This window comes from Prinia subflava, chromosome 10, assembly GCF_021018805.1.
Source record: "Prinia subflava isolate CZ2003 ecotype Zambia chromosome 10, Cam_Psub_1.2, whole genome shotgun sequence".
In the NCBI taxonomy this organism is placed as follows: Eukaryota; Metazoa; Chordata; class Aves; order Passeriformes; family Cisticolidae; genus Prinia; species Prinia subflava.
Window position 1 is genome coordinate 22,796,990 of NC_086256.1, and position 22,721 is coordinate 22,819,710.

Consider the following 22,721-nt stretch of genomic DNA (forward strand, 5'->3'; position numbering starts at 1 on the left):
CAAATACCTGAAACCAGAACCACATTCTGCTGTTCAATGTTTCCCAGCAGGCTGGACAGGAGGAAATAGGCTTCAAACTCTGCTTCTGGCTTAAACTATGGGAAGGTAATGAAACAGATCCACTCAATGGCAAAATACTTCAGGATGAAATCTGAAGAGGAGCCAGCCCCACTCTAAAATTACACTTTAACTGAGAACACAGGAGAGTTTTACCCATGAAACTTCACATCATTTTAAGACCATTTTATCCCCAGATGAAGAACACAGGCATCTAAACAATCAAATGGGAGAAGAATTATCTGCACTTGTACAGATAATTTCCCTACCCTTTACTTCATTACTTACATGTTAATAGAACTGAAATCACTGTTTCCAGGGTGTTTATGGGAAATACTACTAAAAATTACTTCATTAAGCTTCTTTAATACCCCCAGTAAGGCAACAGATACCAGACAATTCAGGGAAAATTCTTAGCCAATGACTTAAGGAAAAAGCAACATGGATGAGTATTGTCCATGGAATAAAATATCAAACAGCCTTTAGCCTTGAAAATGTTGCTGAGCATTTTTTGAAGGTTTCTTTTCTGTAATATTTTGTGTGATGTGATTGCTGAGATCTCTTTGAAAAGCCAGTTTATTTAGGGCAGGGAAGACAAAAAGGTCCAAGGTGGAAGAGTTGGCATTTACAAATTTCTATGGGGATTAACAGAATGAGCAGTTTAACTGTTTGATTTGTCTTTAGGGCTTAGAGCAAAACTATTGTAATATTTCACTTCTCAAAAGTCAGCTGTCAGTATCATAATCATTACACAAAGTCACGATTGAACAATATGAGCAATATTTCAAGAACTTGCAATCGGTATGCAAAACCCCATTATGTTACTGACAGTAAGTAATAGCTCTCTGATAGTAAACAGTTTGCAAGAGACATCCCTAAATTTCCAGCAATACCTCCTTCATTTTCACGTCAGTTTGATGGATCTCTGTGCACAAAATAAGAAACATATTCAAATGCAATTTAAAAAGACATTTTAAAGATAGCCAGCTTGAGCAGCTTAATGGAGGAGTAAATAGAGATCAAGGTATCAATAGTGACTACTAAATCTGACAGATAATTGTCCATGTCATCAGCAGCATCAAACCCAGTATTTGTATCATACACAAGTGAGAGCTTTCCTCAAATGAGTTTACTAAAGCAGAAGCAAACAGACAGGAGGATTTGCTAACAGGTCAAGCCAAACCAAGAATATCTCCTTGGTCCTTGTGAGTCCTGCTCCTGTTCCCTCAGCTGTGCTTCTTTTCATAGATGAATTTGTTTATAGCATTAAACAAACCTGAGGTACAGCCACCATAAAACCTACCACACTATATTTAGGTGAACTCTAGAGCTGGTTTTGGCTAAGATAGAATTTATTTCTTTCACAGTGGTATGGTGCTGTGTTTTGGATAATTTGGGGGTGTTTTAGTTATTGCTGAGCAGCACTTACAGAGTCAAGGCATTGTCTGCTCCTTACATGGCCACAATAATGAGAAGCACAGCAAATTGGGAGGGGACACAGCTGACCCAAGGGACATTCCACAACACGTGGGGTCATGTTCACTGCACAGAGCTGGAGGAAGGAGGAAGAACATTCAGAGCAGTGGCACTTATCTTCCCAAGTCACCATCATGTGTGATGGAGCCCTGCTTCCCTCGGGCTGGTGGAACTCCTGCCTGCCCAAGACAAGTGGTGAATGGATTCCTCAATTTGCTTCACTTTCGGGTGCAGCTTTTGCTTTACTTACTAAGCTGTCTTTACCTCAATCCACAAATTCTCCCTTTCGCTCCTCCTTTTGCTCCCCCTCCACCACCCCACCAGAATGGAGCAAGGGAGAGGCTCTGTGGGGCTGAGGTTAAATCAAGACAGCTCCAAGACTGGGCAGTGCCTGAAGCTTGTGCTGAGTTAGAATGAATGTCAGAAATAGCTTTTAATACACAGATAACCCAGGCAGTTCTCTAGAATTTGTTTCCTTTCATTCCACAATTTCACTCCACACACAGTTCTCCAGGGTCCCTTGGTGCTGAAGCAGCTCCTGTCTTCAAAAGCTCTTCTCCATGAAACTAGGCTCTGGTTTAAGCTCTTAGGTAAACATGGCAGGGACTGAATTTGTCAGAGAAAATTGCCACTCCTTTCTTATTGTTGAGAGAGAAATATATATTGGTTTGAAGTAATGCCATGATCAATATATAATATTCCAAGTACAGGAGATAGATGGTGCTCTGGAAACTGAGCCAGCAATGCTCAATACCCTGACACCTACATGCAGATAACAAATTCTGATTGCTCACTGCCAAGCCTTGCTCAAAGACATGGTTCATGTTTACAGCTCCACACCTCAGAGCTTGGCTGCAAAGCCAGTCCCACAGATTAATATCACAGAGCCCAGCAAAGTAAACTTCTGTGGAAACCCTAGAATTTGAATGACATTTTCCAAAGACCTCCTTCTCACATACAGTAAGAAAGATGTATGTAACAAGAGGAATTAAAAGAAAGTTTTAAATAATTTGTGCTGCCAAAGAAGCAACATTAACCTGAACACTGTATAGGCTATAAAACTATTTTATAAGCAGTAACAGAAATCCCATATTGTCTATTAAAAATTTATCACCAGCCCTAAAATTTTATTTCTTCTAGAGCATAATTGAAAGGAATAAACAAAGAAGAGTTAGGTTAATAGTGCACAGCAACAGAACAAACTTGAACTATGGAAAGCAAGATAATGAATACATTTAAAAACATTCTGTACAATAAGAATTTACTAAAAAGATACTGAAGAAGTGATGCAAGGGTCACTCTCCAGGTGTTTTTATAGATAACTCTGCTTTTAACTGCATGTGCTGTATATTTTTTGGATTGAGTTTGACTCACTTCACTTTTTCTTGCTTAGAAAATGGGAGGGGGGTGTAAATAGACTCTACTGAATTATTTATTATTTTAAACACATCAAGGAACTTTCCTACTAAGCTTAAGCATTGTGCGAAGATACTGAACAAGAATGATATCAGGCTACACAATTAATTTTATTTCAAAGACTGAATGAATTTGAAGCAGATTTTGAGGGCAGAAACTTTCTTCAAATCCACATACCAGTTGGCCATACACTAGGCCAGTGTATACAGTGTTGAGATTATGAGGAAGGAGAACTAATATTTGCAGACATAATGTCATCTGGGAAATAAATTGTTTGGTTGTTTAAGTTCGTAGTTGTGCAAGATATTTCACAAAAGATATTCTGTGGATTAACAGAACATCCTGTTGCAGTGGGCAGAACAAGAGTTCTACAGGACCTCTTTTAGGATAATTAACAAGCCATTCAAATTCATACAATTCACCCTTTTTGTGCCACATCTCAGTGCCACATGTTCATCTTCTGAAAAAAACAATGGCTGTGGAGAAGAGGGGAAACACTGATATGAAGTGAATTATTCAACTTCAAGGGGAGTAAATTCATTTTATTCAAATTAAGTAGTATTCAAGGACAGAGACCAGACTTACTCTTCAAGACACCAAGTGTTTTCTGGTTATACAGAGTGCACTGAAATCTAATGACTCTTCCAAAAACTAGCTGTGGGAAAAATAGGATTGTTCCCATTGACTTCAGAGCACTTTGGACCAAGCCCTAAGGAAGATGGGAAAGCCTTGCAGATGACAGAAGACTCGGATGAAAAAAAATTTACCATATTGGTATTTTTAAGGGGAGATAACTATCACCGTGGAGGCCTAACCAGGAAAACAGACTGGGGACACAGATCTGGGTGCAACAACAGCAGCAGGGCAGAAGACCCGGTTTAGTTACAAAAATCTACTTTTATACTTTTACTATGAGGCCTGTGGATTGGAGGAAGGAATTCCCACCTCCACATCACATTGGTGAAGGGGACTGTCACACAGTCTTGTTTATCCCGGTAGAGAATGTAAAAACAATGGCTATGTTTATAGAACATAGCTGATGTTTACATTAAAAGAGCGTGAGAAGGTACGAACTTCTCCTTTAATATGAATGCTCAGCAAACCAGGAAAATTCATGGCAACAGATAACAACATGAGAAATTTGAAAACCAACACAAGAACAACACAACCGTTGAGTGGTACAAAGAAGGTTTTAGCAGTTTAAAAAATGTCCTTGTGGATAGTTACAGATAAAGGATGAGGTATAGAGAAATACAAAACTATTTCTAGTAAGAGGGAACAGAATTCAGTAATTTGTAGTAGTCCTTTTTAGAATTTTAGCATGACTTTGGTCCTGAACTAGAAAGAAAAGGAATGTAAAGCATGAATTATCCACATGATCTGAATCAAATTTTCATGTTGAGTTCCCTAGCATGTGCTGGCTTGTCACACTTATTTCAGTCATTTAAATGTGTTCCACTAAATTCATTTTATTTAAAATAATCGAAGCTGGTTTTGTGTTTTGTATTTGCAGTATCACACAAACTAGGTATCACTGTCACATCTCTCATGGTACAATGCAACTCTTCTGTACAAAAAGACCAGACCAATGCACACAGAGGGCTAAATGCCTATTGCCTGAAACAGCCTGTGTTTCAAGAGATCCTATTTCAAGGTAAATAAAGGCCCATTTAGCAGGGCTGGCTTTTAGTCAGCTATACCATTTACCTTGCTGCAGGTCAAAGCTTTCATGTTGTCACAGAATGATAGCCTGCATGGGCGGTTTACTTAACACAAGATATTACACTGAACAAAGCTGCTTCTTCCTCAAGGTGTCTAGCTGCTGCAAAAATATTATTCACACATGATAAACATGGCTCTCAAAGCACAACAGGGCCATGGGTGCATCCCAGAGCTCGGCTGGCGCACAGCCTGACAAAAGGTCTGGCTATCAAAAAATCTTCATGTAACAGCTTTATAACAGAAGATATATAGCACTGCAGAGAAAGTCTGGATGGAATAGCTATTGATTGAGGCTGTGATCAAAAATGAGAAAGGCTTGAATTTATTTCTTCCTTTTGCTACTAAATGTCATGGAAATCCCTTTGCATCCCTCTGGCTGGGAGGAGTGACTCCTCCAGCGCTGGTGCAGTACCTGACAGGAGGGCTGAGAACAATGAGTAATTTACTCCTTGAGTAGCAGCAGTTACATCCCAGTGGAGCAAACCCATGGGATGCATATAGTTGAAAAGAGCTGGATTCCTTCCTCAGCCACTGTATGCCAGTAGTTACAATTCTGTAATAAATTTGTGGCATTCAGCAGCTCAGCCATCAAGTCTGTCACCAGCAGTACCCGGTGGGGCACAGGCACCTCTACTAAACACCACAGAGAGATAAAGTGTGAGCTCTTGGTAGAAGGGCAGAGCACAAGGTGCTGCTCACCAGCTCCTCAGCTGCTCCCAGTGAAAATGCCAACACACGGCTGGTGCTGGGCTAACAGCACTTCACCAGCAGAAGGAATACACAGCTTGTGCCGGTCTTGGCGAGTCAGGGAAGCACTGCAGTCCTCAAAGTCTCCTACACACAGGAGATAAATATTCCCTGAATGTTTCCACGTCAAAGTCTTCAGCTGTCATGGCTATCTGGGTGCATGCCATTGGATTCCCTCTGAAGGGACTAAACCAGCAGCTTTCCCTTAAAGCACCCCAGCACACGGCTGACCAGCCTCAGCTCAGCCACCGTGCACCTGATGCCTTTTCCCTTCAGAAACCCCCAAGCCATATGTTCATGTGGGGACAGGGGAGGCAGCAATCAGAATAAACACTTACTTGTACCACATATAAAAAAAGATGTGTAGTCCCAGCAGTAACTGCCTCGATGTACTCACAACACTGCTATGAAGTGCCTGATGTAAACAAAGCCACAACTTCACCAACTTCAAACTGTGTCACATGGCAAATTCTGAGTCTCTGTGGCCATTTCAAAATTTCACATCATTGGAGTAATAACAAAAGATGTAAAGGTAATTAATAAGAGCACTTTTTAAAAAAAAATTTCTAAATTGCTCTGATTATTTTGGAGGAGTCTTAGATAACAAATGCAGAAAAAAAAAAAGTATTATTCAGAGATGAGTGGAAAATGCCCATTTGAGTCAAGTACTGGGAGCCTTTTCAGGTGGAACACACTTCTTTTAAGATAGAGACATTTTCTGCTCAGCAGAACAAGTTTCACACTGAAGTCTCACTACTAACTTCTGGGTTTAAATCAAGTTATGAGTGACAGCCATCCCTTATGTGTCTTGCTCTTCTGAATATTTTTTCAGTGGCTAATCTTTAGAGATTTCACAAAGACTGTTTTCTTCTTTTATGGTCTTTTTTACTCTTCATTGTTCTTCATAAAACTTCTTTCCACCAAGAGACATTGTTTGGTCTGTAAGTTCCAGACTGCTGTAATTTGCCTTGCTGGGACATTCTAATTTTCTACTCCTGCCTAAGACCTCCAAGGCTTTCCTTCCATTTAATTCCCACCGAGTGATACTGTGGTTAGCTGGTTCTAAGGAACTCAGTCCTAGTTTATAGAGTGGAATTCTGCACCACTGCATGCATGAACTCACTGCAGTCACTCCCAAGCTGTTGGCTGGATTTTTGGGACTGCGGTTGGAGAAGTGTCCTTCTAAGGACAGCAGGGAGAGGCACTGCCCTGGACATGCTGAATCACTGCTCCCCCCATGCATGACTGCACTGACAAAAACAAAGGCTTCAGATTGAAAGGCTAGGAAAAATTCAATAATAGAGACCTGCAGATGGAGATCAGAGAAGGATTCCTGTGACTCAATTTTATGAAAGATGTGAAATATCCCTAAAATGAACACTTGAAACTAACAGGAAATTTCTGCTCCTTCAGAACGTGAGTCCCTTTGCCATCACTCCTCTTTCTGAAAATTTAGCCTCACATTTCCTGTTATTTCAGAGAGCCATCAATGTAAGAATGGAAAGCAATTTTCACTTCATAAATTAGGACCTCACCTATGGGTTTGTATTACAAATAAGGAATAGGTGTACATGCATATTGCTTTCTTCATCCCTATCCTTTGAATCACTGAGCAGATTTCCAGGGGAATTTATCTATACCCTAAGCCATTCCTTGGACAAGCAGTGAAGAGTCTAAAGGTAAAAAAACCCTGATTGCATAAAAATTTAACTGAATAGCAAACATAGCCTCCAAAGCAGCAGCACGTTCACAGGCTGTTCTTAGTCAAGACAAAGGGTAGGTTCACAGCTAGGACAAAGACAACTGGGCACCACGGCTTGAACAAGCAGCTGTGCAACAAGGAGCATGTGTGGAGACTGTTTTCACTATTTCACCAATAAATAAAATATTTCCTGTACTGATGCAAGAACCCCAGGGTCAATGTCTCAGGTCCTTTTGCAGTGGCCTGTACTTGCTTTATCATGAAACAAAATGCAAATTTAAAATAATAAGCCCAAAAGCAGCATAATGTAAGGAAATAAGAATTACATTCTCTGCAGTTAAGACCACATCAGTACTATGTCCAGTTTGGTTTTACAAAGTCATTGTTAAATCCACTGCTTGAAGATACACAGTCAGGGTATACTTCTACTAAAACATTCCTGAATTAAGTTAATGTGTATTTGTACATCTTCGATATCTTAGTCCACAGCACAAAAGAAGTTAAATGGTTAAAGAGTTTGAGGTTGATAGAACACATCATTTCCTGTATCACTTTCCTATTATCTACATTAGTGCAAGTCCCCATATCGCTACTTTTCAGTTGAACAAGATTGCAGAAACACTTCCTTCAAGAATAAAAATCTTTACACAGAATCACTGAGCTTAGTGGCAATAACAAGACAGAATGACTGGCTGTGTACTTGCACTTGTGTTTAGTGAATACTGAATTTTTGAAGGGTCTTAGCAAAGGATCACACATTTGTGTTCATTCAAGTTTCATTCAAGGAAGAGGAGAGGACACTCCCACCTGCTTCCAGCACACCGATGGACCATGGAGGAACCCATCCACTTGTCATTCCGAACTGAGTATGACAGAGAGGAAATTCCATCAGCTTCCCAAAATGAAACTGTGTTCCCCAAGTCCAAACTAAATATGCCAACTAAATTGTGTGAAAGGAAGATCCTAGCAATTCCCAATGTTGATGCAGTAGCACTGAAATGCTAATCTGGACATTAATTAATACTAAATTAGTTACAGTGGAATGAAATTACATCAACATGAAAATCAAAGGAGCTAAGCATAATTTGCCACATAAGATAAATATTTCTACTTTATATGGGAATTGTAACAAATGATTTTATGTCAAATTAATTGATGTCAAATAACAGTGAAATTCCATTGGAAGTTAATACTACATTCACATAATTTGCAATAAAAACCCTAATTGCATTGTATGCTGTTAACATAAGAATAAGATTCCCATAGCCTGTACATGGAAACTCAAAATATCATGTCATACATTCAGAGTAAAGCTATATACCACCACTGTCCAGAAAAAGGGCGAAATAGGAATTTTAAAAGCTCTGCCTTTATTTTATTTGTGAAAGTATTTATCATCCTAAATGGAGGCTTTCATCTTGGAGAACAATTTATATTAGCTTAATACACCTAGAAAAATTCTTGGCAGTTCATACTTGCTTTGATTTAAAGAATCTACTCAAATGGGTATTGGGGTAAAACAATCTCTCACTGCTACACATTTTGACTTCCTGATGATTATTAAAAAAATATTCTAGCGAACATCAAAATGAAGAAATGTAATCAAGGGAGATAAGCATTTTGAAATAGTCTCTATCCTCAACAGCATATATATAACTTTTCTTATAGGCAATATCCAGACTTTATACACTATTAATGCTATTATATAAAGAATGCACAACCAGAAATTCTACAGTTGTGCACATCCTTGCCTGAATACAAGCTGCATGTCTCCAAAAGAGCTTCTCTTGTTAGTATTTATGCAGCAATTATTCATGAAATTCATTAATGGATCTGATGCCACTCTGGGCTAGAATAGGTGAGACACATGGGGTGAATCATCACCTCCAGTTTTCAATTGGCTGTAATGGGAGCCCAGTCAGAATTTGAGGAGTCAGATTCCACTTCCACTTTAGATTTTCCCAGTAGTAGTCACATGTCCAAGACTACCCCAAGCCCAGTTTTATTAGAGTATATTATTCCTCACTCCTCTTTCAAAAATCTGACTTATATTCCCAATGACTTCAGTGAGCACGAGTGATTAATGAGCCTTAAGGTTCAGGTGGAACCACAGAATTACCTGGCAGTGGGGCAATCCATCCATCATCACCATTGATTTTGATCGCTTCAAAGAGTTAAAGGTTTGTTGAGAGGAACTGCACACTTGAAAACACAACACACTGCCTGCAAAAACATCCACTTCCAATTCAAGAGGGCTCATTTATTTTGCCATTATACCTTGAAGAATGAAGAACTGATCTCCCCAAGCCCCTCAAAAAAAGTTATAATTTAATGATTTAGGTTTCTGCTATTTTAATGGAAATAAGATTTACTCAATTTATGATTCAAAAGCATCTCAGTATTCCTCATACAGTACTCTGAATAAGACATTGCCATACAATTCTGACTTGGTTTTTCCCCTTAGTATATTACTCCTTTCTAGAATCTCCTCTTACCAGGAAATATATGAAAATAAGGACTTAAAAACTGATGTGATTGGAGCAATCTGCTGAAAATTCTATCATAATGAACTGAAAAAGCATTCTTGAGTCAGATAAAGATTTTTATCAACCTAGAATGTAACTAAAATACATTGGAATGGTACCATTTTTTAGAATAAACCTCACTGGAGGACGTTTTTAAGTCAGTATAGACACTTCTACATCCCATTCTTACACACTAAATATGTTTTTGAAAAGTGAAGCCAATATTTTAGATGTGCAAATATATACTTCTCTATAATCAACAGAGTCCCTTTACTCAAATTTTCTTTACTCATTCAGATTAGAAAATACTACAGGTAATACATAATAGGTACAGTTTTAACAGTTTATGGCACCAAAAGGGACCTTCGCATCTGTCTATAAAAGGAGAGTGGATTGGGCACATTTTGAATATTGTCAAAGGAAGGTGCAAGCAGGGTTTGCTGCATAATTTTACTGTGCAAGCATGAAGAGTGCCACATAAATTACTTTCAATCTCTACACAATTGTGCTTTGAAAATCCACAAACCTCCTTTTACAAACAAAACAGAGGGCCAGATTTTTTTTTCCTTTATTCCCTCTACTTCACGTCATTCTAGACCTGCCGAAGAGCCATAAACTGGGATTAACAGGTTGGTTGGACAGGTTTATAGCTGCTTTATATCCTTGCAATAGTAGATATCAAGCAAAACATAGTCAAATTTGAGCCTGAGGCTCTAAACATTATTCCAGATACAGAGCTAACCTTTTAAATGTAGCACGTATGACATGTCTGCTTGAGGCTTCAGACAGCTTGAGACAGTCATGTGGCAAGGTATATATTATTTCTTTCATCTCAATGCAGTATTAATTCATAAAACTCATCTGCCTGGATGGTAGCCCAGTTAACTGCTTGAGTGCTGATGGTTTCCTTTTCTGGTTTATTTATGTGCCAAAAAATATAAAAGTAATGAGGAAAACCTTTGTCATTTCTAAGTTCAGCAGTTAAGTGTATGAACTGCATAAAGTTCTACAATTCAAGCTTAGGTGACAATAAAACAAGACTCTCCTACAAAAATTTCAGAGTCTGAATAATTTGTTGGAACAAATTACAACAGTCTTTAGAACACTGGAAATGCCACACAAGAGCAACAGCCTTCACACCCACAGCAATGTGTGCTCTAGTATCCACTTGGAGGAGACAACAGAAAACCCCTGAAACTTATATAAATTCAGTCTGAGATAATTCCTTCCTGGTGAGGCTGAGTTCAGGTATATTTGTGAATCAAGTTCTAACAGACCTTCCCGTCAGAATAACAGCTCTACACATGCAGCATTCACAGCATTCACAGTTGTACACAACAGGATGTTTCTGATTTGTATCAATATATTTGCTCTAAGAAATCATAATCCAGTGAGAAAAATCAGCAAATATCTTGGGGTATATGGTCAGGTTTACAATTCCTAGAAGAGTAAATCACCTATTCCTTCATACCCTGTAGTATTTACCAAACTTGAGTGCAGAGCTAATGGATAGAGAGATGAGGCTTGCTGGCCCCTGCCTTTGAAAAAGCACATCCATAAATAATGATAGAATCTGCAATACTTGGCTGGTCTGTTTGCTATCCAACAAAAGCTCGCAGATTAAAAAGACCGAGAACTACAAATGGAAAGGACTAGAAGCATGTTCTCTCTTCACCTGCCCAAACAACGTTCACCAATGTCTCTTTCAGCTCCATTCCTAACCTGAAGTAAAACTGAATTAAAAACAGTACTATTAATATTCTAAATAAACATACATTTTTATTAAATTTCCTGTAGGTTGCTCACTTAGTATTCTCTGGGACCAAGCTAAAAGACACCAGTGTCAATAGATTAAAATGTAATAGATTAAAAAATATTGTTGACCATTTAGAATGTTTGATACTTCCATAAAATCCTTGCTCCAACAAACAATGAGCTATTTGCTCTTATTTAAAGTCATTGGATGCAATGGGAGAGTTTACAAATATCTCCATGCAGTTTTGCTTAGGTCCTAAATGCACAAATCTAAACAAAGCCCCAGGTAGCACACTTGGAACATAAACAAGTTTAACCTGGTACTTAACCCTGCACACATCCCCTGAAAGCTTTACACAGTACTATACAGGAAATGAACTGCTATTGGCCTGTCATGAGAATTTTTAAAAACTCAAGATGTGTAAACAACTCTAGTAACATTTTTTTTTGCTGCTCATATATATTTCAGAAACAGAGTAGGTATTTATTAAATTTACCAATAGAAGGTAAAGCCAACCACCACTCCTCCCGTTTAAGTTCATGTTTTCTGAATAAAAGGGACTTTAAGGCATTTTATGAGAAACAGAGATAGAAATTTATTACTATGAAAGCATACAAAAATGTAAAGACAAATTTTATTTGCTCTTATGCTCTTCCAAGACAGAATTAATAATTGCCTGTGAATATGTCATGCAGGTTAATTTTCTACGCACAAGAACTTTTTGAAAATACATATCTTGAAGCAAAACAGCTTGGGAGGATATATCAGATCTATCTCAACATTTTCATCTTTTATAAATGAAACCTTTAATTTTTGCATCTTCTATTTCTTTGCTACTGCTCAAGCTAGAAAGTCATGAAACACTTCAGGCAGTGCACCCTGGCAAATTAGCAAACACAGTGTTTTCTGCTTGAAAGCACTCGTGGCTCCTCTGTATTCATGGCATGATGTTCCAATTCCAAACCCTTTGTTCTCTCAGGTGGCCTAAATATGTGGATGACATAAATTGCTCCTACTGTCAAGGCAAAACCTGTAATCTGAAAAAATACATGCCTGAATTCTTGTTAGTGCCATTCAAGTCTCTTGCTTCCCTTCTGCACAGAAAAACACTTGGGAGGATCTTTTCTGCCATCACAGCTGACCTAATAACTACAATATTCACTGTATTACCTTTTTTATCTGCCTGCTTTATCTGCTCAAAGGCAAAATATATAATTTATGATAACTGATCCTACAAATAAGACTGCTAAGTACAGATGGATTATTTAAACCTACCTCATTTCAGGACCATCTTTCTCAGTTATTTACATGTCAAAGTTGAAGTCCTTGAAAATGGGTTTGGAAAACCTGTGGACTGCTCCACATGGATTTAAAATTCCCATTCAACAGAGGGCTGAGACAGTATTGGTTGGAAAATCAGATTCGTTTGAAATCTTTCATGACTCTGTTCTTACTGCTTTCTTCCAATTCAAAGGTTTTTCCTACAAAGTACTTCAAACTTTAAGCTGTTTTTTCTTCCATCATATACAACAGAAGTGTAACCAAGTAAGTAAAATTAAGCAAATGTTAAGAGATCTTAGAAACTTGACCTTAAGCTGTGCTAAGTTGATGTCTCTACACTTAGCAAAATGCACTGAGAGATCTTAAAGGTGCAAGAGAGAGAAAGTTCCAGAACAGGTGAATATGAAGGTTGTGTTTCTCTAAAACCAAACACAACTTGCCTGTGAAGGAATCTGGGTCTGCTGTTTTTCAGTGTGCCAAGGACGTTAAAAACCCCATGCCTGCAGTGCCTTTGTCAGATTAAATGAGAAGATTCTCACACATTCTGAGACTGATCTGTACTTTGCAGAAAAGGGCTCTAAATGGTATCTGATTCAGCACTCATCCCCACTGAGCAAGGGATTTGGGCACTGCAGAAAGCCAGCCGCGATTAAATCTGGGTTATGCATCGCTGACCGCATTTAAACGAGGCTTTTACGCACACTTACACAATGCAAAGCTTTTGATATCTTTCCAAAATAAAAATCGCTAAAACTTTGCAGCTGTAGAACTTATTTAATAAACTACAGCTCTAAGAACGGTTGCCAAATTTCCAGCTAGACTTTCAGGGCAGAACTCAATTGGGTGTTTGAAGAATAAAAATGGTCATGCGGCATCTGTGAGAAAGCATCAGTGCCTCTCAAAATAACTCTGCTTGTGTTTCAGCAAAGCCCTGAGGAAGGGACCCAAAATGTGGATCTTTAGATAGCCTAACATATGTTTTGAGAAGATTTTAGATGTCCTAAATCTAAAAGTAAATCACAACACCCAAGGACTAACTTCTGTACTCACCTAAATTTTGGCAAAAATCCAGCTCACAGATCCTAAGTCCTGTTTTTCCTTGCACAAAATTTTCTTTAATAATTTAAAACAAACTTCTAGGCACACCTTGAAAACACAGAAAGTGAACTCCTGCCATTTTGTTCTCAGTAAAATGTTGTCTACCCTAGTCATAACTAAAATACATGCATGCTGATTTTTTTACAATCTTTAAATTTTTAATAACCCTCCAGACCTGAAAATTTAATTTTGGAAATGCATAGAGAAACTCAATTCTGGCAAGTTTCATGCAGGATTTCAGTGCCCTGTTTCTGCCTTAAGCTGATAAACATTCACCTACTACTCCTGTTCAGAGACCAAAAACTTCGGAAAGGGTCAAAGTGCCTACCTACATTTTGCCCAGGGATGCTCAGATTCCTGTCTCTCTGGTGAGGACTTTGACCAAATATCTTGGGGCTAATTTAACGTGGGAAGCAAAGAAAGGCTTTCTCTGGCTCTCGTGCTCAAACTCTGCTAGAAAAGGTACTACAGCAGGTACAGAAACACACAAAAACTAAGAACAAGAGTAAAAAAGGAGAGGGGATGAAAGCACCAGGGCAACATTTCTGTCAACCTATCCAGCTGTAGCCTAGCTAAATTTTAAAAGTGATCTTACTTTAAATTCTCTGACTGAAGAACCCCAAAGGGTTCCCAAGCAGTGCAACAGGCTCCCCGTGGAAGGGGCTGAGCCTTTGTCCCTGGTGGTGTTTAAAAGTAGGTGTGGTACTCAGCAACACGGTCTAGGGGAGACTTGGCAGCGGTAGGGTAACAGTTGGGCTGTCTAAAGGGTCTTTTCCAACATAAACAATTCCATGATCCTAGCAGAGAAGATAATTCAAGCTTTACAGAATTGCTGTTTTTAGCTCTGTGTTACATTGAGATGTGATCCTACCAGCTCTTTAAGGCCAGACCAGCAAGGGCTCAGCATTAGACTGATGAGGTGATTTTTAAATTCAGGGCATAAAACGTGTCACAATAAATACTTTGGGAGGCTTCTGGAGCTCACTGCAAATACCAAGTCATGTCTCCCGGTGTGCCCTGTATTTAATGCATGGTAGAAAAATGCTGAACACTCAGACAGTGCTCTGAAGTAGTTCATATTTAACAGGAAAACAAAACCCTACCACAAAAACCTAATACTAGTCACAGGGATAAATAACGTGAAAATCTCAGCAGCACTGATATCACTTATGTGACATGATCCCCAACTACAGTTCCCAAGGCAATTACCTCCCAGGGCCATAATTAGGTGTGCTATGAGCACAGCCTGCTCCTCTCAGTGTTCAGCTCTTCACTCTCTGAGTGCTCACAATTGCCTCATGACAAGCTGTGACCATCTCTTATTCTGCAGCATAATTCTTAGGAAATAGATATGGAATCTTCCAGACATGATGTGGGAGGTACCCAGAAATATATAGGCATGAAGTAATCCATAATACAATTTAGTAAATATCACGCGCAATACATTTTACAGGATGTAAACAAAACAAAACTGAAAAACCATGTAACAAGCAGTGAAAACTCATTTGGTAAACAAGATCCTTCAAAAGGCAGCATTTGCTGTCCTCAGAAAGAGCACACCAATTTGAAGCAGATAAGTAAGGACCATTATCAAAAGGATAATAACCATCTCATATTTATGCATGCAGCATAATGAACAGAAAAGCACAATAATGCAGATATGTTAGATTAGCATAATTTTATTCCACTATTCAAATGTCTAAGTTGAAAATGGGTTTTGTTTCAATTACTGCTTTCCTCCATGGATTTTAAACATTTTATTCAAAGCCCAGACTGTTTTATTTTGGTTTTAGCCCATGATCTGCAATTACCATCTACCTTGCCTCTCTTTTACCAATGAATACAGCTTTTCAACTACCCCAAAAAGCTCAGGGGTATAACAGACCATTAGTTACATTGTCAAGTAATATCTTCATGACATTCCAGAAAGATTGGGTAAAATGTTTCTCCCATTTCTTTATTTGGTTATATATTTAGCTTCTTCCTTTGACTAAACAGTCCCTTTGTCAGAAATACAGTATTTAGAACCTTGAAATTTTTTTCAGAATATTTTACTCCTGTTAGACCTGTGTTCTTTAACAATTTACATCCATTGAATTAGGCAATTGCATTTAACTTAAAAGTAGGAATCAATAGGTAATTACTGCACTTGAAAGTCTAACCTGCTGTACATTAAAAACCTCCTTGCTTAATTCATTTACTTGTATTCAGATTATCAAGCTGTTCCTAAATGAAAGCAATCATCCAAAGATGAGTAGTTTAAATTTTAAAAGAGAAGATAATAATGCCCTTAGGGAATTCTTCCAAAGGCTAGTCACCAACACCTTTACAGAAAACAATAACACTGAAACCTTGTATGGCTTTTTGTTTCACTTCAAGTACTGACAATCGTGACATTTGTTTGCAGACAGTTACAGGGTATTTTTCCTACCTCTTACTCTGCTGCTGCAAGAAAAGAAAAGAAAGTGTCTGAAAGGCAAATCTCACATGAGGCACTCCATCTACCTAGAAAATAATTCCAGAAGCAACTTTTTTTGGACTGTTCAACTTTTTCTGTACCTTTTCTCAAGCACACCAGAACTACTCACATGGCTTAGTTAAAAGGCTAACTGCTGTCATCTAGAGAAATAAAATTCACTCTGCAGACTCTCACACTCATCTGCTTTCACAGTTAAGGTTAGACAATCCACTTTGGCCATGATACAGCTCTGAGAATTTCCTGGTTTAGAACATCAGTGTTCAATTCTGCTAGATCTTCTTGCACCCCAACATTAGCACACAAAGCAGATTTTAATTTTTAGCTTGTTCTGACCCCAGACGTAAGCACAATCTTCACAACTTTTCCAGTTAGTGTTGTTGGGCTCCAAGGAAGGCACTGAGGCACTGGAATGAGTTGAGAGAAGGGCAAAGGAGCTGGGGAACAATTTTGGAGTGTGAGTCTGATGGGCAGCTGAGGGAGCTGGGGATGTTTGGCCTGGAGAAAAGGAGGCTCAGAGGAGACCTTACAGATCTCTAAGCTCCCTGAAAGCATCTTGTGGCCAGTTTCTTCTCCCAAGCAAGGACAGGATGAGAGGAAATGCCCTCAGGCTGCAGCAGGGCCAGTTTAGATGGGATATGAGGGGTAACTTCTTCCCTGAAAGAGTTGTCAAGTACTGGAACAGGCTGTCCAGGGAAGTGGCTGAGTCACCATCCCTGGAGGTGTTTAAAAGACCTGTAGGTGTGCTCAGGAACAGGATTTAGATTGAGGGGGGAGTTGGCACTGCTGGGTTATGAGTTGAACTCGTTGGTCTTGAAAGTCTTTTCTAACCTAAATGATTCCATGATTCTAATTACTGATCATTCAAGCAATTGCAAAACCCTGAAAAAACCCAATGCTTTTGCTTTAAAGAGAAAATGGAAGTGTGGATATCTAGAAGCAATTTGATTATTAAACGTCTTCTGTATCAGAACAACAAAATTGTACTGACTATTTAACAGATAGGTGATACCCAGTGACAGATACTGGAGTAGAGCTCAAACAAAACCTGTTCATTGCAGAGCTGCAATTAAGAGGCCAGGGAAACGGGAGTGCAGAGTTATTTTAAACGTGTCTGATAAGATAGGGTGCTCAAAACTAACAGGACATGAGAAGAGACAAGAGCCCTCACTGTATCCTTGGGATAGGAATTGGTGCAACTGCTGTGTGTGCATATCCTTCCGGAACAAACTGAAATCTACCACAGTTTATGGATAATATGGATAACAAAGGCATAAAAAAGGAAAAATTTCTTTAAATTTCTGTTTCTTTTCAGCTGAAAGGCTACCTGAATAAGATGTTCAAAGCTGTTAATATAATTACCTTACTAAAATCACTTCCAGTAACACAAACTAGCTTGTCAGCCAGGGAGTAATGAAACAATGAAACTTATAAACTGAAAAGAAATTAAAGCTACAATTATACTAATCATATGCTAACATATTTCTCCATTTTACTACCTTGACTTGTTTCTATAGTAAAGCACTCAAAACAGTTTCCTCATAGACAGCAAGAGATAATCATGTCTGCACTAGTTCTCAAGGCAGTTGAGAAAGCATTGGTAATAAGAAGAGAAACAATCATTTAATTACCATGCTAAACAACATTTTCAAAATTCAACAGATTCAAAAATTTTCAAATCTGAAGCTAAACATCAGATTTTTGTTCCACAATATGCAGTCCCATGGTTTTGTATCAGGTGACTGATAGTGACAGTACATGTTTGGTTTGGCACAGCTTGCAGTTGTTGAGACTTCTATGAAGGCCAAGTCTTCCTCCATAGTCTGTATTTGCTTTTGCTGCATTCCAGAGCTTGATTTGCTCTTAGATGGCATTTTTTGCCTAGCAGAAATTAATTTATTTCCTTTAGCACAAAACCAGTCCTTCCATTGAAGGTCTGATGCAGTAACATTGCAATACAGAAAGGATAACCCTCTTCTCAATGTGGTATTGGCCTGTTAAATATATTGTGACTTGTTTAATGAAGCTTTTATTTTATTAGACGAAGGAAGTAGGATTGCTCAAGACTAATCAGTTGAAACTCAATATCAAACAGCCTCCTGTCTATTTGTATGTTTATATGTATACAAAGTTATTGGTTCAATACTCTGAATTCTAGGAATTCCATGCAATTAAATAATCCAAAACAATATCTAATACAGTTAATTGCTACTTAACCAAAATACTTAAGGATCTTGTCAAGGTTAAACAATTCCAAGGAAATGACTGTCTTTTTACTTGTCATTATGTTATGGATTTCTTTCTATTGGAAGATCGTTTGCAAAGCATCTCTGCAGTGAAAAGCTAATGCCACAGGGGAACACTTTATTTCTCCACTGCTTTTAGTCAGTGCCTCTTTATATGCAATGAATTCCTGGATTCTGTCATAACCATTAGTAATTCTGCAATTAATTTAACAGCATAGAACTTCATTAATTGAGCACACACCTCCCAAATATCAATACTTTTACCTTCTTAGCAAACCTCAAAGTCAGAGGAATTGAGAAACTGAACCCATCACCTCATCCTAACAATAAGAATTACTAATGTTAATACTCATACTGAAGTCATTTGACTTACACATTAATTCAAAAACATTGACTTTCATCTGGAAAAGATGTTGATAAAAATCTGTTTTGGTTAAGTAAAATAAAAGTCTAAATCAATAGTATTTTTTTCCCAGGAGTATTTGCTTCAGTTGGTTGGAGCTGGGTTCAATAATTCACCCTTCAAAAAGTGAATGTTGAAAACCTTTTCCTACTGTGACAAGTCATCCTATGGGAGGGAATGCATGGCCCTACTTTGTCTCAGCAAGTAAGAAAACCTCCAAGTGTGGACCTAAGGCCTGATGTTACTGAAGACTGGAGAAAAGCCTCTGGCCTGTCTTTTCACTCTGAAATAACTCCAGTCAGTACCTCAACAGTGTCAGAATCATTTAGTCAAAACATGCCAGAGCCAGAAGTCAGAATCTAACCAGATACGGGATGAGTGCAGGTATCAGAATAGAGAGCAAGAGAGAAACAATCCTCTAACACCACGTATTGATTCCATTATCCAGCACTCATTCAGACTTGTAAAAGCACTCCTAAATTACCTTTGACAGAAAATGCATTCTTCCAAAGCTATGTTTACTCACATGGTTCTACATTAATAAACAGCAAGGAAAACAAGAGCATAAGATTAAAATGCCTTTGAAGTTATTCAATATACATCACCTTACTGGGTACTGGTGTTCAGGAAGATGAGAAAAGTGTGCACTCTTACATGATGTGTGAAAATAGATCACTCACAGCTTGCATTAAAAAACACTTGTCATTTGGCATAGCATGAGTATCTAGCTGTTTAACTGGAAGGGAATCCCAGAAATAGTTCTTAAAAGTATTACTATAGCTCCCATTAAGCTCAGAGGTTCCAAATTCACTGAGTTGGACTGAGCCTATGTCACAGGGTATTTTATCATATTTATGAAGTTCAGAGAAGTAAAATAGAAGCTCAGAATCTTGCTTGAAAAGCAAGAAAAAACATTCTTTTAGTGCTTTGAAAAATAATTTGTCCAGTCTCCTAACCTCAGGTCTAAATCTTTCCTTTTCTAGCAGTCCTATGTTCCTGTGCCATGAAATGCTTTAAACCTGGTGATCACATACCCTAAACCCCCTCTCTCAGAAATGTACAGGATATTTGGTTGTCACTTGTGTGCTTCACATCACCTTTGGGTGGCCACAGCACACCTGCCTAATTATCATCACCTTTTCACAGCAGAAGGTTAATTCACAGTCTCTTGCAAATATAATATTCACTGTCAATTCCTTGCTCTTGGAAATCTAAAATACATTTATAAAATGTTCATAGATGTCTCTGCTTCTGCTGCTTTAATGATGCAAATCTACATATTCACATGAAAATATCAATTTCATATTAAAAAGGTGACATTTTTGTTGACCAGATCATGCTGGAACAGAAATGATCTAACTTTACAATTCAGCACAGTGATCCCTATAAGATACTCATTAACAGTTATTTTAGTAGCTAAATTAACTTACTTTATCCTTATGCTTCCACAAATATCTAAGTTTGCAGTCATCAAAAGTATCTTGAAAGTTTTATGCTGTTTTATTTTCCCTCTGCAACTATTTAACCACTTCTTTGCAAAGCTGGACAATTCTTTAGATTAGCTGACAGTTTAGTTGCCACACAGAAGACTCACATGCAAATGCACTGATAAATTGTTGAGATTCAGTGTGTCTCTCTTCTAGCTTCCAGTATATTTTATTTTAAAGTAGGAACATTCGTCCCTGTTTCAGCAGATCCTGGTACAGTTCGCACAAGGCCACATTTAATTATGCATGGCCTCCTTGATTTTAAAGTCCTGCTAATAAAAATGGTTTGTGTTGACGTATTGCAAGATGTACCCACAAGAATGAGAGCACCTTAGCAGTGATTTCTTAACATGTAGGGAGTTTGTTATTGTTCCTCCTGAAAATTTAGGTACTTCTCCTTGTGCACTGCCCAGAGTGAATCAAAAAACTTTCCCCTAAACCCACTGAGTGAACCAAGGCATAAAAACATGATTAATAACTAATTATTATGCAAAACTCACACCAGAAAGGTATATAATTCAAACAAATTTAATAAATAAATAAATAAATGAAGTTTTGGTTTAGGAGCTTAGCAAACAGTTCTGCTTATTCACCAAATTAAAAAACAAACTAATAACCAAACCTCAACAACAACAAAAAAACCCCCGGTAATTTCTTTGTTTCAAATCCAGATTACTCATAGATAGACTAGTTCTACTTCAGGTGAAAATCAAGCCCTGAAAAATATGCATAATAATAACAACAAACTCAAGAAACTCTATGTAGACAGCTCTTGAAACAAAGGCCAGTGTTAAGTGACCTGGATCACTAACTAGAAGTAACTTTTTTCTTTGAACAGCAAAAATTCTTTAGGCACTATGGTCCTAATTTAGGTATTATAAGATAGATGATTTATTATATGTATAATTTATTTATTTAGGTATTATAAGATAGATGATGATAGTCACAGGCAAAAAAAAAGCATGGTAGTGTACTCACATACACTTGTTTTCACAGTACTATCTTCTGCTGTGCCTATCACTACCATGAAAATACCAAATCACTACCAGAGGGAGTCTCCATGAAGTGAAAAATGGATCTTGCCACAGAAATGATAATTAGAGATTTTAAGGAGCTGGAGGAAATATAAAAGCCTGTACAAAGTCAGTGAAAGGTCATTATTTATTTCTGTAATACAGAGATATTATAAATGCATCCTAAAGAAGAAATATCCCATTTCTGTGGAATGGTGCTTCCCTTCTGAGACAGAAATTCCTTCAGTCTTAAAATGTTCTTTTCCTTATCTACTTCTGACTAATTAACATTGAGAGCTTTGGCTTTGTAGTGTATTTGCCTTGCATGTTTTTAAATTGGTCAAGTAATAAGATATGACAATGCAAGTCAGGTAGTGATGAGAGAATCATTTTGCCTCTCCAAGAAAACGGATGAGAAGGAGATAAAGCCACGTCCTTCACGCTAATGGGTGTAATTACTTGCTAGTACCTATTCCCTGTGGAATTTCACATTCTTTTAACAAAGCCTGTGTTGCATGGGAGAGCCACTGATGTGCACAGAGAATGCCAAGGTGCCTCTGTGTGTGCACTGCACCAACACAGGTTCTTCACCACCCATACATTGCACCTGTGTTGGGGAGGATGAAATTTGAACAGGAAAGTTTTACAGACATGAATGCTTAGCAGAAGGCTCTCTGAATGTAAAACCTGTGAGTGAAAGAGAAACAAAAGCAAGTTTGGATATAGAAGAATGAACAATGTCTAAAGTTAGAATTGCTGAGCCAGTTTTTACTGGACTGCTAAAGAAGGCAAAGGTTAAGTCAAGTTGGAAGGAGGTTTTGTGGCTGGAGCAAAGGATATGTAGACCACAGACAAAAAATATGTTTTTACTAAGCACAAATACATTGGATAAATAGAATTTGGACAAATGCAAAGGAAAAAAAAAAGTGAAACCATCATGAAACTTAACTGTCATTACCTCCAGAAGTCAATTATTAAAATATTAAGGTTTCAGATTTAAATAAGAAAATTCTTATTGATGAAGAAACTGAACATTGTTAATGATTTGTTTACAGATGGATCTCAGAAAACCCAGGGTTTAAAAGTAAAATTTAAAAGTATTTTATGCAGGTTTTGTTCAGAGTATGCCCTGGAGCCTCCTGAGTAGATCTTTGAAAAAGTTTTTTCACAAAATTGATGGAGAGATCAGGCTAAAGGAAAAAGGGTTTAGGGCTAGACAGTAAAATAATCTCTGCAAACAGTTAAGAGCTCTGTGGCACCGCCTACAGAATTCTTAACTCTGAAACATAAAACACCCCTCCAAGTTTCACCCAGGG